General features: G+C 35.9%; 1 pseudogene; it reads right to left on the bottom strand.

The window, feature by feature from the left end:
* Positions 1-11355: 11355 nt before the first annotated feature.
* On the bottom strand, positions 11356-12463 carry LOC122230695 (annotated as a pseudogene).
* Positions 12464-14249: the final 1786 nt, after the last annotated feature.

The following is a 14249-nucleotide window of genomic DNA, read 5'->3' as shown; positions in this document are numbered from 1 at the left end:
GATTTTGACTATGTATCAATTCTCTTTGAAAGTAATGCTCAAAATGCTATGGCTTTAGAATAAGCAAATGAATAATAAATTTGAGAACATATAAGTAGTACAATTCTTAAAATTCTGTAAGAAACAATGAAGAGTCTATTAGGAAAACATTTGGAATACATATACAAGCAATGGGTGAATTATTTGAATTCACAGAGTTTACACAAACCAAATCTAACAGAAATATTAGATAGAATAGAAATATTATATGTAGTACAGTATGTATATTATTTATGCATAGAAATATTAGAATAGAAATATTATACATACTATTATACATATGACATATATACAGATATTTTATATGTATACACACACATATACATACACAATAGAAAAATAATAGAAACATGGGCAAAGGATTTGAATAAATAAGTATCAGAAAATATACAAATGCACAAACAAATAAATAACAAATTTTACTTAAAACTAAAGGCATACAAAACAAATCAGAGAAGTGATTTATTAAATATGTAAATATATTGTCAAAAAATAATATGTGTGGTATTATTTCTTATAGGAAAGATGGTGGGATAACAAGGCTCTCCTACTTTGTTGGTGGAAGAATAAAGTGGTGTTGTGTATTTAGAGAGTAATCTGATATCTGACAAAACCAAAATCCACACAGATTTTGACATATTTTTAGTGATTCATTCAGTAGTCATTCTTACAAAAGAACGTTAAGATGCAATAAACCTTATGTCAGCATTTTTAGCTATTGGAAAAACCTGAAAATATCTTCAATTTTCACCAATTAACCCAGTTAAGTCCTGGTTTTTACCTGCCCCCTCACTGGTTTTCTGTCTGTTTAGCACTTGTCACTCTTAAAAATATGCTGGTTAGGGAATAAGTTATATGATCACCCTCCAATATGGAAACAGTTAATTTAATATGGAAGAAACTATGGCACACATGGATCTCATTTTTCATTGTATACCTTTCTACACTGTTTGAATTTTGCCCATGTGTATGTACTACTCTTTTTGCTTAGAATATTTTTGGTAAAGTGTGTGCAACTTAGTTATTCTCTGAAATTCAATTAATGGGAATAAACTTTTACATTCCTACACAAACTATTGAGAATCACTGTTTTTATGGTTACTTTGAGAGGAGATAAACATTCCTGCTGAACCCTGAGGTTCTAATCCTCTGATTTTGATGAAGGCTAAATTCTAGTGAATTAAGTTTTAATTGTTTATCAAGGAGCTGGAGTTTGTTCTATGTAAGACTATCAAAATCTCTTAGTTTGGTACTAGTATAATGCTTGTGAATTTCATAAGCAGATGTTAATATTTTCTGAATGAAGAAATTTTATGCCTGAAATAATATTCTCAATTTTAGCTTAGGTCATTTAGTGTTAAGCATTATGCTGAAAAATCACAAGACATAATTGAAAAGAAAGTCTCAGCAACCTTTTAATATGAAACAGACTAGAAATGGATGGATAAAATGGTGGGAAGGCTCCTTTGTAAGCCTACTTATTGTTAATTTTGACGGTTCCAGAATCAGGCTGTTAGGGTTCAAATCCTATCATTTGGAAGTTATGTGACTTTGGGCAAATTAGTTACTTTCTCTGTATTTGAGATTTTTCATCTGTAAAATCAGGATATTAACTGCTATGAACTTCATGTATGTGTCCATCACAAAGTTCATACATTGAAACTCCCCAGTGTGATGGTATTTGGAGATGAGACCTTAAGGAGGTCATTAGGTAATAAGGGTAGCGTCCCTATGATGGCATTAATGCCCTTATAAGAAGATGCCAGAGAGCTAGCTAACTTGCTCTTTCTCTCTCCATCCTCAGCTCTCTGAAAACCAGGAAGAGGGTTCTCACCAGGAACCTAATCAGCTAGCACCTTAATATTGGACTTTGCAGGCTCCAGAAGAGTAAGACATAAATGTTCACTGGTTAAGCCTTTCAATCAATGGTATTCTATTGGAACAGCCTGAACTAAAACAATAACTATATCTAATTCATAGGTGCATTTGTTTCCTATGACTGCTGAAACAAATCACCACAAATTTAGTGACTTAGAGCATCATATATTCTCCTATATTCTGGAGTCAGAAGTCAGAAGTGATTTCACTGAGTTCTGATTTGACTTACAAAATACAAAAACCCATCTAGTTATCCTTGCATCTTTCCGGTTGCTTTTTTCCTTATGGTCTTACTTTTCCCTACACCTGTCTAAATGGGGATTGTTTTTATTTTTCAGTCTTTCAAACTACCACCTTGACAAGGTTCTCAAACCTTGTGGCATATTCGTATTGCCTTAGGAGTTAAAATGCAGTACTTCCAATCAACGCAGTTAGATTTTCTGGGGCTAGGAAACGGGAGTCATTTTTGTTTGTTTTAAAATTTCTTTGAGATTCCAAGGAGTAGTGACATTTGAGAAAAAATGTACTTCACTATCCAAAGTGTGGTCATCAGACCAGTAGTTTGGGCATTACTGGATGCTCATTAGAAATACAGAATCTCAGGGTGTCTGGGTGGGTGGCTCAGTCAGTTAAGTGTCCGACTTTGGCTCAGGTCATGATCTCACGGTTTGTGAGTTCGAACCCCGCGACGGGCTCTGTGCTGACAGCTCAGAGCCTGGAGCCTGCTTTGGATTCTGTCTCCCTCTCTCTTTGCCCATCTTCCACTCAGCCTCTGTCTCTGTCTCTGTCTCTCTTAAAAATAATAATAATAATAATAATAAAAAGAAATACAGACTCTCGTGCCCCACCTGAAATGTACTAGGACAAAGGGTACATTTTTGAAGTCCTAGACGATTCATATCTGTATTAAAACGTAAAAAGTACTGATGCAGATGACTAAATTTCAGCACTTGTCCTAACTTTTGTCCTATGCTCTCTCTCTGTTTCTACTATCATTTGCTTACGGGATAGCTTTACCTGTATCATCCAGTGAGGACCTCACACTGAACTTAAACTTATAATTGAACTAATCCTTGCTCTTCCAGTCATGTATCAGCATTTTTCTCTGAATGTTCACCTATGAATAATATCTCTGCTCATCCTGCCTTTATACTTTCTAAAAAATTGTCTCTTTTAAAAAACTTTTCTTTTATGCACAGTCTGATATCCTTTTATAATACTATTCCAAATCTCTCACGTGTCATTTCTTTCCATTTGCACCACCAATGCAGACATAATTACCTCTCACTTGAACTTTTCAGATTAGTTCTTTACATAGATTTTATTTGAGTATAGCTGACACACGACGTGACAGTTTCAGGTACAGTGTCATGATTTGACAGGTTTATACATTATGCCACGTTCACCATAAGTGTGGCTACTATCTGTCCCCATACATCGCCATTACAGTGTCATTGACTGTATTCCTTATGCTCTGCTTTTTATTCCTGTGACTTACTCATACCATAACTGGAGGCCTGCACTGAGATCGCTTCTTAACCAATCTTGTTGCCTTCGGTGGCTCCTCACATCAATCTGTTGTGCACACTTGGGTTAACCCTCCTAATACACACCGGTATCAGCTGGCACAGAGGAGCGCCTACTTTTAACGATCTCTGGAAGTGATGGCATATCTTACCTGAGCAACTCATTCATAAACTTCACTTTAAGTGAATTAAAATCTACCATTTTAATAACCAGATTAAAGTAATTTTCACATTTTCTAATTTCTTTGAAGATGGAAAACTGGTGACCATAAAACAAAGTGCAGGGGCACCTGCATGGCTCAGTTAAGCATCAGGCTCTTGGTTTCGGCTCAGGTCACTATCTCACGGTTCATGAGTTTGAGCCCCACATTGGGCTCCACACTGACCATGCAGAGCCAGCTTGGGATTCTCTCTCTCTCCCTTTCTCTCTGCCCCTCCCCTGCTCATGCTCTGTCTCTGTCTCTCTCTCTCTTAAATAAATAAATAAACCAACTTAAAAAAACAACAACAGTGTAGATTGGCAAAATCTAAAACAGTCAAAACAAGAAACCACAAAGTCCTTTGAGAGCAAATGCAACAATAATAAATTATTTTCACTTTCTATTAATTTAGAAAGTGTCCTGCATGTTTGTCATTTAATTTAGTTATTCTTTCCATCACTTATTATTCAGATAAGAAATCATTAAAATTTCTAATCACAGCTGAGAGTACTTCATGTATTTCCTCAGCAACAAAATGTAATAAAATTAGTCATTCAGATTATGTCATTTTAATAAGTTTGAAATTTCTTTCAAACAGTAACCATGCCATGTAAGAATTATTAAATTATATCTGGTTTCAAATATTAATGATAATGTAGTTTTCTACTTAACTTAGCCATTGCTTTTTAAAAACAGAATGGAAAAACTCAAGCTCAGTAAGAGGATACTTTTATTTCTTTAAAATGTTTAGGCTCAATTTAAAGAATGAAGCAAGACAGTCTTAACAAAATATATTTCTTAAGTTTTTTTCATGGGGAATTTGAAAAGTTTCTAAAGAAAAGTACTTGCAGAATTCCAGAAACTCAATTTATGTTTGCCTGGACAAGGAGTTCGTTGAAGAGTAATTGGAAGGAACGAGGTTGGTTAATTACTAAAATAATTTCAATTAAATTGATTTATCTACACAATGCCCTTTCATGTTTAGTATTCATATGATGTATTAATTAGAGAATTGCAATAGAAAATTCCTGGGTCCTTGGAACTGCTTTTGAGTCCATGAGGAAACCCAAACAAATTTACTATCCATGTAATTCTGTTTCCTGATGGGCAAGCATGTTTCCTGAATTCTCAAGAATACTGTAAGAATACTCATTGAGATACTCCTGATAGGAACATTTCCACATCATTTTTTCTAGCATAGAAAAAAATAACTGACTCCAAAAAAATGTTCATTAGCTGTGTATTTTTTGTTCACTATTTAAATTATAGGACTAATTCATTTCCACTTTGGGTGGTTATTAAATAGAGACAGATTCTGCTGATTTAACTAACAAATGAATGATAAAATGGAATGAACGTTTGATTGCTACAGCCACAGTAGGCAGCAGATGTTTAAAAAAAGCAAAACCACAAATTCTAACCAACAATTTAAAGGGTTGAGTCCTCCTCTGGGAAAAAATTGAGACAGCATTTTTGGAATCTCCCTTGCCCCAAACACTGAAACAATTTTTTAAATATGAAATTTCATAGATACCACGATATCATAGAACAAACAAGTAAGTCTTTTCTCAATTTCTCTATGGGAATTTCAGTAAAAGTTCAAAAATTAGCAAAGTAATGAGCCTATGCTTGAGTTAGGGGATCAGGAAGGGAGTTGCAGGGTCTAAACAGTTGCAATTTTCCTCTTTTATGTACAGACCACACTGGGTGAATGTGAAGATGAAGTAAAAGTGTAAGGGGGCTGGGGCCATTGGTACGGAGGGGGAGATGGCTGCCTTGGATGCCATGCTGACAACAAAGAGAGTGTTACATCCTGGCTTGGGTTGTTGAGTTTATTTGGAAGCTGCCATTCTGATGTTCTAGGTGAGGAGAAGCCTGGGTTTAGATGCCTCTGGAAAATGGAAGAAAGTTTTATTCCCAAACAAATGTATAAATTAATATAACTGGCGGTTTTCATCCTTTGACTGAAGTATGAAGGGGGGTGTTTTGACTGCTTGTCTTACAGAGCTAAGTTCATTGGTTTCAAAGGCACTTAAGTACATATAATTACAAGAAAGTGACAGCATCAGTATTTTGCTCATCCCCACAGATCCAGAAATTTTAAAGATCTAAAGTGGAAGAAAGTGTTTTCTTGCCTTCTTTGTGCTGCTTATGGGCTTCTGGGACTGGGGACCATACAGCACACAGATTAAGTACATAGTACAAGTACATAGAGACTCATGCCTATCAATTTTGAATATAAAAGTAAAAAACAAAACAAAAAAACAACTTCCACTATTCACTGATGAAACCCAAAGTACTCGGATTTACCCATTTTAGAGTTAGCAGTTCTGTAGCCCTACCTTCTCTTGATACAGTATGTATCAAGGCAAATCCCTTGCTGCCCCCCTCAGTAACCACCATCTGCTATACTCCATGCAGAATCCTAACAGTGTTGCAATTTATCTGAGGAGAGTAGATAAGTGACATTTTCCAAACTTAATTTGAATCACTTTTCTTCAACACATACTGCCTTGACAAAAAAAAAAAAAAAAAAAGGCCAAACAAACAAACAAACATTTCTTCCAATGTTTGCTTGATTGGAATTGTCATTTTTCTAAAGAGGAATTTCAGAGGCATCTTTGACCCCTCTCTTTCCTTAATTTAAACATCTGTTCATTCACCATATCCTATTGGTTCTACTTCCTAAGTATTATTCTGTCCCTTCTCTAAATCCACTGTTACTCCTTCAACTCAGGCCCTAAATTCTCTTGTGTTGACTACTCTATTGGTTTTCTAATCGGGTACCATGTTTTCAGCTTTTCTTTCTTATGAACCCTATGCTTTATTTTATAAAAATCTGAAATGGATTACCCTATTTCTCCCATTAGACCAAAGCTAAAACCAAATCAAAACAAATTTGAACACTCAAAGGCTTCATAATGCCTGGAGAATAAAATTTAAACTTGTCACTTAGGCTAAAGCCATCATTCAATCAGCATTCTATTCTTTGGGTTCCCAGATTCAGAGTAGAGTTTGAAACATAACACCTTGTAATTATGGATGAATTCAAAAGGTGTGGTGTCCTTCAAAGTCTACCCACTTATTTCCTTTCCTAATTGTCTTTTTCCATTCTGCAGCTCTCCTAATCCCATGTGAAGCCATGTGATTTAGGTACCTCTCCTTATAAAATAGCCAACACAGAATTAAAAAATAATTATGTTCCAACATGGAAAGAACTATTTAGAGATTATTAAATAATTAATAGAGTTAACCTCATGAATAAACTGCCAGCTATTATGCCAGCAAAACAAGACAATGTGTTTATTTGGGAATAGAAGAAAATTGCAATCTGGGAGAAGCAACCTACTGCAAAACCAGTAAGATACAGGAGAGGACGACTGTTTTACAGAGGAAAGAGGGAACTAGGGAGTGCGGTCATAAACAAAAACTCTTTTGGAGTAACTGGGAGTTTGAAGTATAGTGGCTTTTCATTGGCTGAGTTATGACTCTCATTGGTTAGGCTGCTACCTGTTGTTGAGGAAGAGGAAAACTTTCTTCCTCCCGCTGGGTCTGCAATTGATGATGAGTAGTAGGGCACGAGATCTCCCTTGCTTGCCTCCTGAATCCTTTCTAAAGGAGGTTTCTTTTTATTAATTTTCACAATAGTATATTCTGATGTACTTAAAAGTATAGATAGGTAGATGATAGATAGATAGATAGATAGATAGACAGATAGATGATACATAGATAAATTGATAGAAGAAAGGAAAGAAAGGAGAAAGAAGGAGCAAGAAAGGCCAAGTTGTGCTTACCATTTCATTCTTACTACCATCAATTTGAGTATACGGACTTATCGTGCCCTATTCTGGAATTCTATGTTTATATGTCATTTTGTCAAGCATATTAGGAAAACATGGAAACAGATTTATGACGCTTTGATGGAACTAATGGATTTTTCAAAAATAAAAAGATGACTTGATGTGATAGCACTTTAAGTGATAAATTTAGATAGAAGTTTCAGTGGAAAAAACACTAGCTTGAAAGCATATGTTTTAGACATGTCTTTGATATTTATTTACTCTGAGAACCTGACAAATTACTATATGTTTTTCCATCATCTGATTTTATTAATAGCACATTGCTATTTTTTAGACTAATATTTGAGCCTCAACTGCTTAACAGGTGAAATAAGGATATTAATATCCACTCCAACTTTTGATATTGCACAGTTTGATACTATGAAGATCATATCAGGTAAAGAAAACAAAGGGTGCCTGGGTGGCTCAATCGGTTAAGCATCCTACTTTGGCTCAGGTCATGATCTCACAGTTCGTGGGCTCGAGCCCTGCTTCAGGCTCTGTGCTGACAGCTCAGAGCCTGGAGCCTGCTTCAGATTCTGTGTCTCCCTCTCTGTCTGCTCCTCTCCATTCATGCTCTGCCTCTCTGTCTCTCAAAAATAAATAAAAGTTAAAAAAAAGGAAATAAAATATCCTGAAAATTGTAAAACTCTATGGACATTTATTATTTTTTCTACTCATTCAGCCATTGAATAGATAAATTAAAAAGTACTTATCTGTATATTAATAGTGTTCCACAGAGTTCCCAGAAGATTCTTATATATCCATGGCAATCTTGACATTTATTTTTTTATAATGCTCTTCTGGAAATTTTATTATGAGGAAACTAATTATTGAGCATATTTTCTTTTTTAGTCTTCTCTGTAGGGGCAAGATGCAGTAAAGGTTATGCCGATATATATTTAAAAGTTAGCATTTTAAAAATGGAATACTTTAGGGGCCCCTGGGTGGTTCAGTCAGTTAAGCGTCCGACGTTGGCTCAGGTCATGATCTCACAGTTCGTGAGTTCGAGCCACGCGTCGGGCTCTGTGCTGACAGCTCAGAGCTTGGAGCCTGCTTCACATTCTGTGTCTCCCCCTCTCTCTGCCCCTTCCCTGCTCATGCTCTGTCTCTCTCTGTCTCAAAAATAAATAAACATTAAAAAAATTAAAAATAAATAAAAATAAAAATAAAAATGGAATACTTTGGGGGCGCCTGGATGGCTCAGTCAGTTAAGCATCTGACTTTGGCTCAGGTCATGATCTCTTGGTTCATGGGTTTGAGCCCCACATCAGGCTCCATGCTGGCAGTGTGGAACCTGCTTGGGATTCTCTCTTTCCCTCTCTCTCTGCCCCTCCCCAACTCACGCTTTCTCTGTCTCTCTAAATAAATTAATTTAAAAAAATAAAAATAATGAAAATGGAATACTTTGAGTCCACATGAAATGAAAATCCTTTAGACTCTGTGGGTTTTTGTTGCATATTTTATTGCTATGTTCCTATCAAATAATATATTTCTTCAGATTTAATGTTTTACTTTGAGGATGGCTTACATTTATGCATTTGAATACATTTGTTTTATTCCAAATCTCTTTGAAGACTGTATATAAAAATAAAACTTGTAAATTCTCCTTCAGTTAGAGAACTTAATTTATGGTGAAGATTAATGAACCTTCTAACTATCTAAATGTGTTCCAGCCACTTCTTGCTCGACTTTCATATGTATTTGTCTCTCATGGTCACTTGGATTATGCATTCTGACCGATGTAAATTTTATGGGAAATAATGGGTTAAATCACAGCCAGTACATCAGTCCCATTTGGAAATCCACTGACCTGAAGTGTAGATCTTGATGTATTACACATACATTGAAAATAACGGGTGGTATTTAAGTTTCTCACCATCTTAAGAACAATCCAAAGCGCGTTGGTATTTCCTGTAGCAGAGCAGGCATTATTATTCCCTTCTCACAGATGCCTCTTCCTGGTAGTCTAGATGCTGGTCTGACTGATTCTCACACTCGTACAAGAGAACTTCAAAGGGAAATGAATCAGATTTCACAGTTTTGTTTTGTTTTGTTTTGTCTTGTTTCTGGTAAGTATGCCGATATTTACTAGCTTTGTGACTTCGAGTAAACTCACAGTCCTTGAGGACATCAGCTTTCACATCTTTAAAACAGAGGGATTAAAAGATGATTGTTAAGGTCTCTTTCAATTTAAAAATTTTACATACTAATTTAAGTGTGAATCTTATTCTATATGGTAAAATCAAATATGCTATCATGGTTACAAGTGTTTTACTGAAAATGTTGGGTAAAAAAAAATCAAACTCAATCCCATGGCACTCTGGATTCTTTTAGCACTTTACAAACAGTTTTTTCATTCACGGCTCTGTTTTTTTGTTGCCATTTAATAAATTATCTTCTCATAATACATATAATATATTGAGTCAGATAATTTCAAATTAGAAGCTTATTTAGTATAAGCATCACTAAATTTTAAAATTAAGTTTCATTTTTTTTTACTGCTTTTATCCCATATTTTATTAACAAAAAAATTCAAAGATATAAGAAGCTTGACTTGAACACAATCTAGATGTTAAAATATACATTTTGGGCACTTGGGTGGCTCAGTCGGTTATGGGTCCGACTTTGGCTCAAGTCATGATCTCACAGTTTGTGGTTCAAGCCCCACATCAGGCTGTGTGCTGACAGCTCAGAGCCTGTGTCTCAATCTGTGTGGATTCTGTGTCTCCATCTCTTTCTGTCCCTCCCCCGCTCATGCTGTGTGTGTGTGTGTGTGTGTGTGTGTGTGTGTCTCAAAAATAAATCAACATTTAAAAAATCTTTTAAAAAGTAAAATAAGTGTTTTGCTCACTTTGCTTTGTCACATATCTATCCAACCATCCATTTCTCTGACATTTCGTCAATCTGTCTCATTACAGACACATTTTAAAGTAAGTTGCCAATATCAGTACCCTTCACCCCTAAACACTTCAGGATGCGTGTCCTTAACTAGAGTTCAATATTTGTTTATAGCTTTTTCTTTTTTTAGTTTAAATTGCCATACAGTGCGGGGTACCTGGGTGACTCAGTTGGTTGAGTGTCCGACTCTTGGTTTTGGCTCAGATCATGATCTCACAGTCAACCCTGCTCTGTGCAGAACATGGAGCCTGTTTGGGATTCTCTCTCTCCCTCTATCTCTGCCCCTCCCTGCTCATTCTCTTTCTCTTGTGTGTGCTCTCTCTCTCTCTCAAATAAATAAACTTTAAATTGCCATACAGTGAATTGCACAAATCTTAAGTGCACCATATGATAACTTTTGTTGTACAGGAATATCTATGTAACCCAAAGATTTGTCAAGATAAGGAATATCATTATCTTCCGAGAAAGTTTTCTTGGGCCCCTTCCTGATCAAACCTTTTGCATATTCCCCAAAGACACCTACTGTTTTGGTTATTTTTCCCACCAGAGATTAGTTTTACCTATTATAGAACTTCATATAAATCGAACAATAAAATATGTACACTTCTGTATAAGGTATCTTCTACTCAGGTACCTCAAAAATTTTCAGGCACATCAACATTGTATGTATTAGTAATTTGTTCATTTCTATTGCTTAATAGTAATCCATTGACTGAGTATACCATAGTTGATTTTTGTTTTGTTTATTTCTCATTGAACTTTTGTTTTAATGGATCTCAAAATTCTTTGACAGATATTTGGTCAAGTTGTGTCTGTAAAAAGTACTGACTTTTGCCACACACACACAAGTTGTCCCCAAAATATTTCCCTTTCCTTCTGAAGGTTTTACAATGCATTGTTATCATTAACCAGTCTTTTACTATTAAACTTAAATGGCCAATTGACACAAACAGTTCTGAGACCATTCTTCCATCACTGATTAAGACTGGGGTGGCAGGTACTGGTGATATATTCATTTAGCCTTCTGAGCTTCTGGGCAGACTTGGTGACCTTGCCACTTCCAGCTGCCTTCTTGCCCACTGCTTTGATGATACCCACGGCAACTGTCTGTCTCATGTTACAAAGAGCAAAATGGCCCAGAGGAGGATAGTCAGAGTAGCTCTCAACACACATAGGAACCATATCAACGATGGCAACATCACCAGATTTCAAGAGCTTGGGACCAACTTCCAGCTTTTTTTCCAGAATGACAATCTTCTCCTTCCGCTCAGCGAACCTGCAGGCAATGTGAGCTGTGTGACCATTCAGCACAGGTGCATATCCGGCACTGATTTGGCCTGGATGGTTCAAGATAATTACCCGAGCTGTGAAGCCAACTGCTTTCATTGGTGGGCCATTTTTGCTGTCACCAGCCACACTGCCACAATGAACATCTTTGACAGACACGTTCTTGACATTGAAGCCCACGTTGTCCCCAGGAAGAGCCTCACTCAAAGCTTCATAGTGCATTTCAACAGACTTTACTTCAGTTGTAACATTGACTGGAGCAAAGGTGACCACCACACCAGGTTTAGGAATACCAGTCTCCATTAGGGGCACAGGGACAGTACTTATACCGCCACTTTTGGAGACATCGTAGAGGGGCAAGGACTTGTCACTTGGGCAAGTTGGTGAACAAGTTGGTGGCTGTCCATTCTTGGAGAGACCTGCTTCAAATTCACCAACACCAGCATCAACAATCAGGACAGCACAGTCAGCCTGAGATGTGCCTGTAATCACATTTTTGATAAAGTCTCCGTGTCTTGGGGCATCAACGATGGTCACATGATACTTGCTGGTCTTGAATTTCGACAGAGAGATATCAATGGTGATACCACATTCACACTCAGCTTTCAGTTTGTCCAGACCCAGGCATACTTGCAAGAGCCTTTTCCCATCTCAGCAGGCTCCTTCTCAAATTTTTCAACAGTTCTTTGTCAATCCCACCACATTTGTAGATCAGATGACCAGTAATGGTAGACATGCCTGAATCTACATGTCCAATGACAATGATGATCATATGAAAGTCTTCCTTTCCCATTTTGGTTTAGGTTTAGGGATGGTTTTCATAATACCTGTGTTCTGGTGGCAAACCCATTGGGAAAAAGCTGAGTACATGATAATTTATCTATTTTTTTTTCATGGACACTTGGGCTGCTTCCAGTTTTTAATCTAACATAAATAAAGATGCTATGAACATTTGTTTTAGGTCTTTATACAAGCATATATTTTAATTTCTATTTGGTGACTACCTACGAGCAGAATTGCAGAGTTATAGGGTAAGGTAAACATCTAGTTTTATGAGAATCTACCAAAAGTTTTTCTAAGATTTTTGTACCATTTTACACTCCAGCTACCAGGGTTTGAAAATTCTAGTTGGTTAATATACTCACGAACATTTTATGTTGTGTCTTTTTAAATTTCAAACATTTTGGTAGGTATGGAGTGGCTTCTTATTGTGATCTTAATTTTTATTTCTCTGATGACTAATGACGTAGGTTACCTCTTCAGAAATATATATGGACCTTTGCCAGATACATAATTCGTGAATATTTTTCTCCTGGGATTTTGCTTACCTATTCAATTTCTTAATTGTGTCTTTTGATGAACAAAGGTTTTTTAAAATTCTGATGAAGAGTAATTTACTCAGTAGTATAAAAATAAAATAATTTTTCTTTTATGGTTATTGATTATTGTGGCCTTAAAATAAAACTTCTGTCTTCCAACTCCTAAAAACCTGTTTTCTTCTAAAAACACTGTTACATGTTTACCTTTTATGTTTATGTGTTCAATTCTTCCAGCATCATTCCAGCATCTTTTCCCCATTGCATTGTTTTAGTGCCTTTGTAGACAACTGAGCAATCTGACAAGGTGGGCCTATTTCCGAGCTCCTTATTGTTTCACTGATTTACACCAGAATTATTCTGTCTTGGTTACTGCATGTGTATGGTAGATCTTGAGGCAAGATAGTGTAAATACTTATTTTCTTCTTTTTGAAGATTCTAGTTCCTTTGAATTTCCATGTACATTTTAGAAGCAGATTATCAATTTCCACTAAAAAAGCCTGATGGATTATGACTGGCATTGTTTTAAATCTATAGATTAATTTGAGGAAAATTGATATCTTAACAATATTGAGTCTTCCTATTTATGGATATAGTATCTTTCTTTGTTTCAGAATTTTTCAGAAGAATGAGTGGTCACTACATCTATTTTTAGAAATGAATGAGTAATGAAACGAAAGGCATAGCAGAAAGCAGAGCAGGGGAAAAACAGGTAGAGAGGGAAAGTTGGAAAATGTGGGTGTGGCTTATACTATGTATGCAGAGCATACACAATTCTTATGAAACAAAAGATCAAAGATCTTGAGAAAGCTCTGTAATCAGAATATTTTAGACCCAGTGTAGAGCCAAAGCTGCAAAGCAGTAAATATTTTATTATGTAAATTATTATTATCTAAATAGCCACATCACATGTATGTGGTTAACATGTAAGGTAAAGGAATGATGAGTGAAAAAACAAATTCTAATCTTATCCTAAAAATTAAAAACAACAACAACAAATGCTAAGATTGTGCTTAGAATTAGGTTTCTGTTTGGAAGTTAATATAATTATCTCATACCCACAGCTCTTATGGCAAACCAGATCTATTGCTGGCTGACTAATGAGGAACAATGATGATCAGTTAAGATACTGAACCGGGTTCTCTTCCTGATGTTTTTGTTTCATATACTAAGTCATGAGGATAGTAGTGTTATTGATACCATATAGCAGTGGAAGTTTTTATGATCTCTGTAAACCTGGTAATGGAAGTTTATTAAGATTAC

The sequence above is a fragment of the Panthera tigris genome, chromosome A1 (assembly GCF_018350195.1).
Source record: "Panthera tigris isolate Pti1 chromosome A1, P.tigris_Pti1_mat1.1, whole genome shotgun sequence".
Taxonomy (NCBI): Eukaryota; Metazoa; Chordata; class Mammalia; order Carnivora; family Felidae; genus Panthera; species Panthera tigris.
Note: the sequence above shows the minus strand (reverse complement) of the source record. Positions and strands in the feature narration are given on the sequence as shown.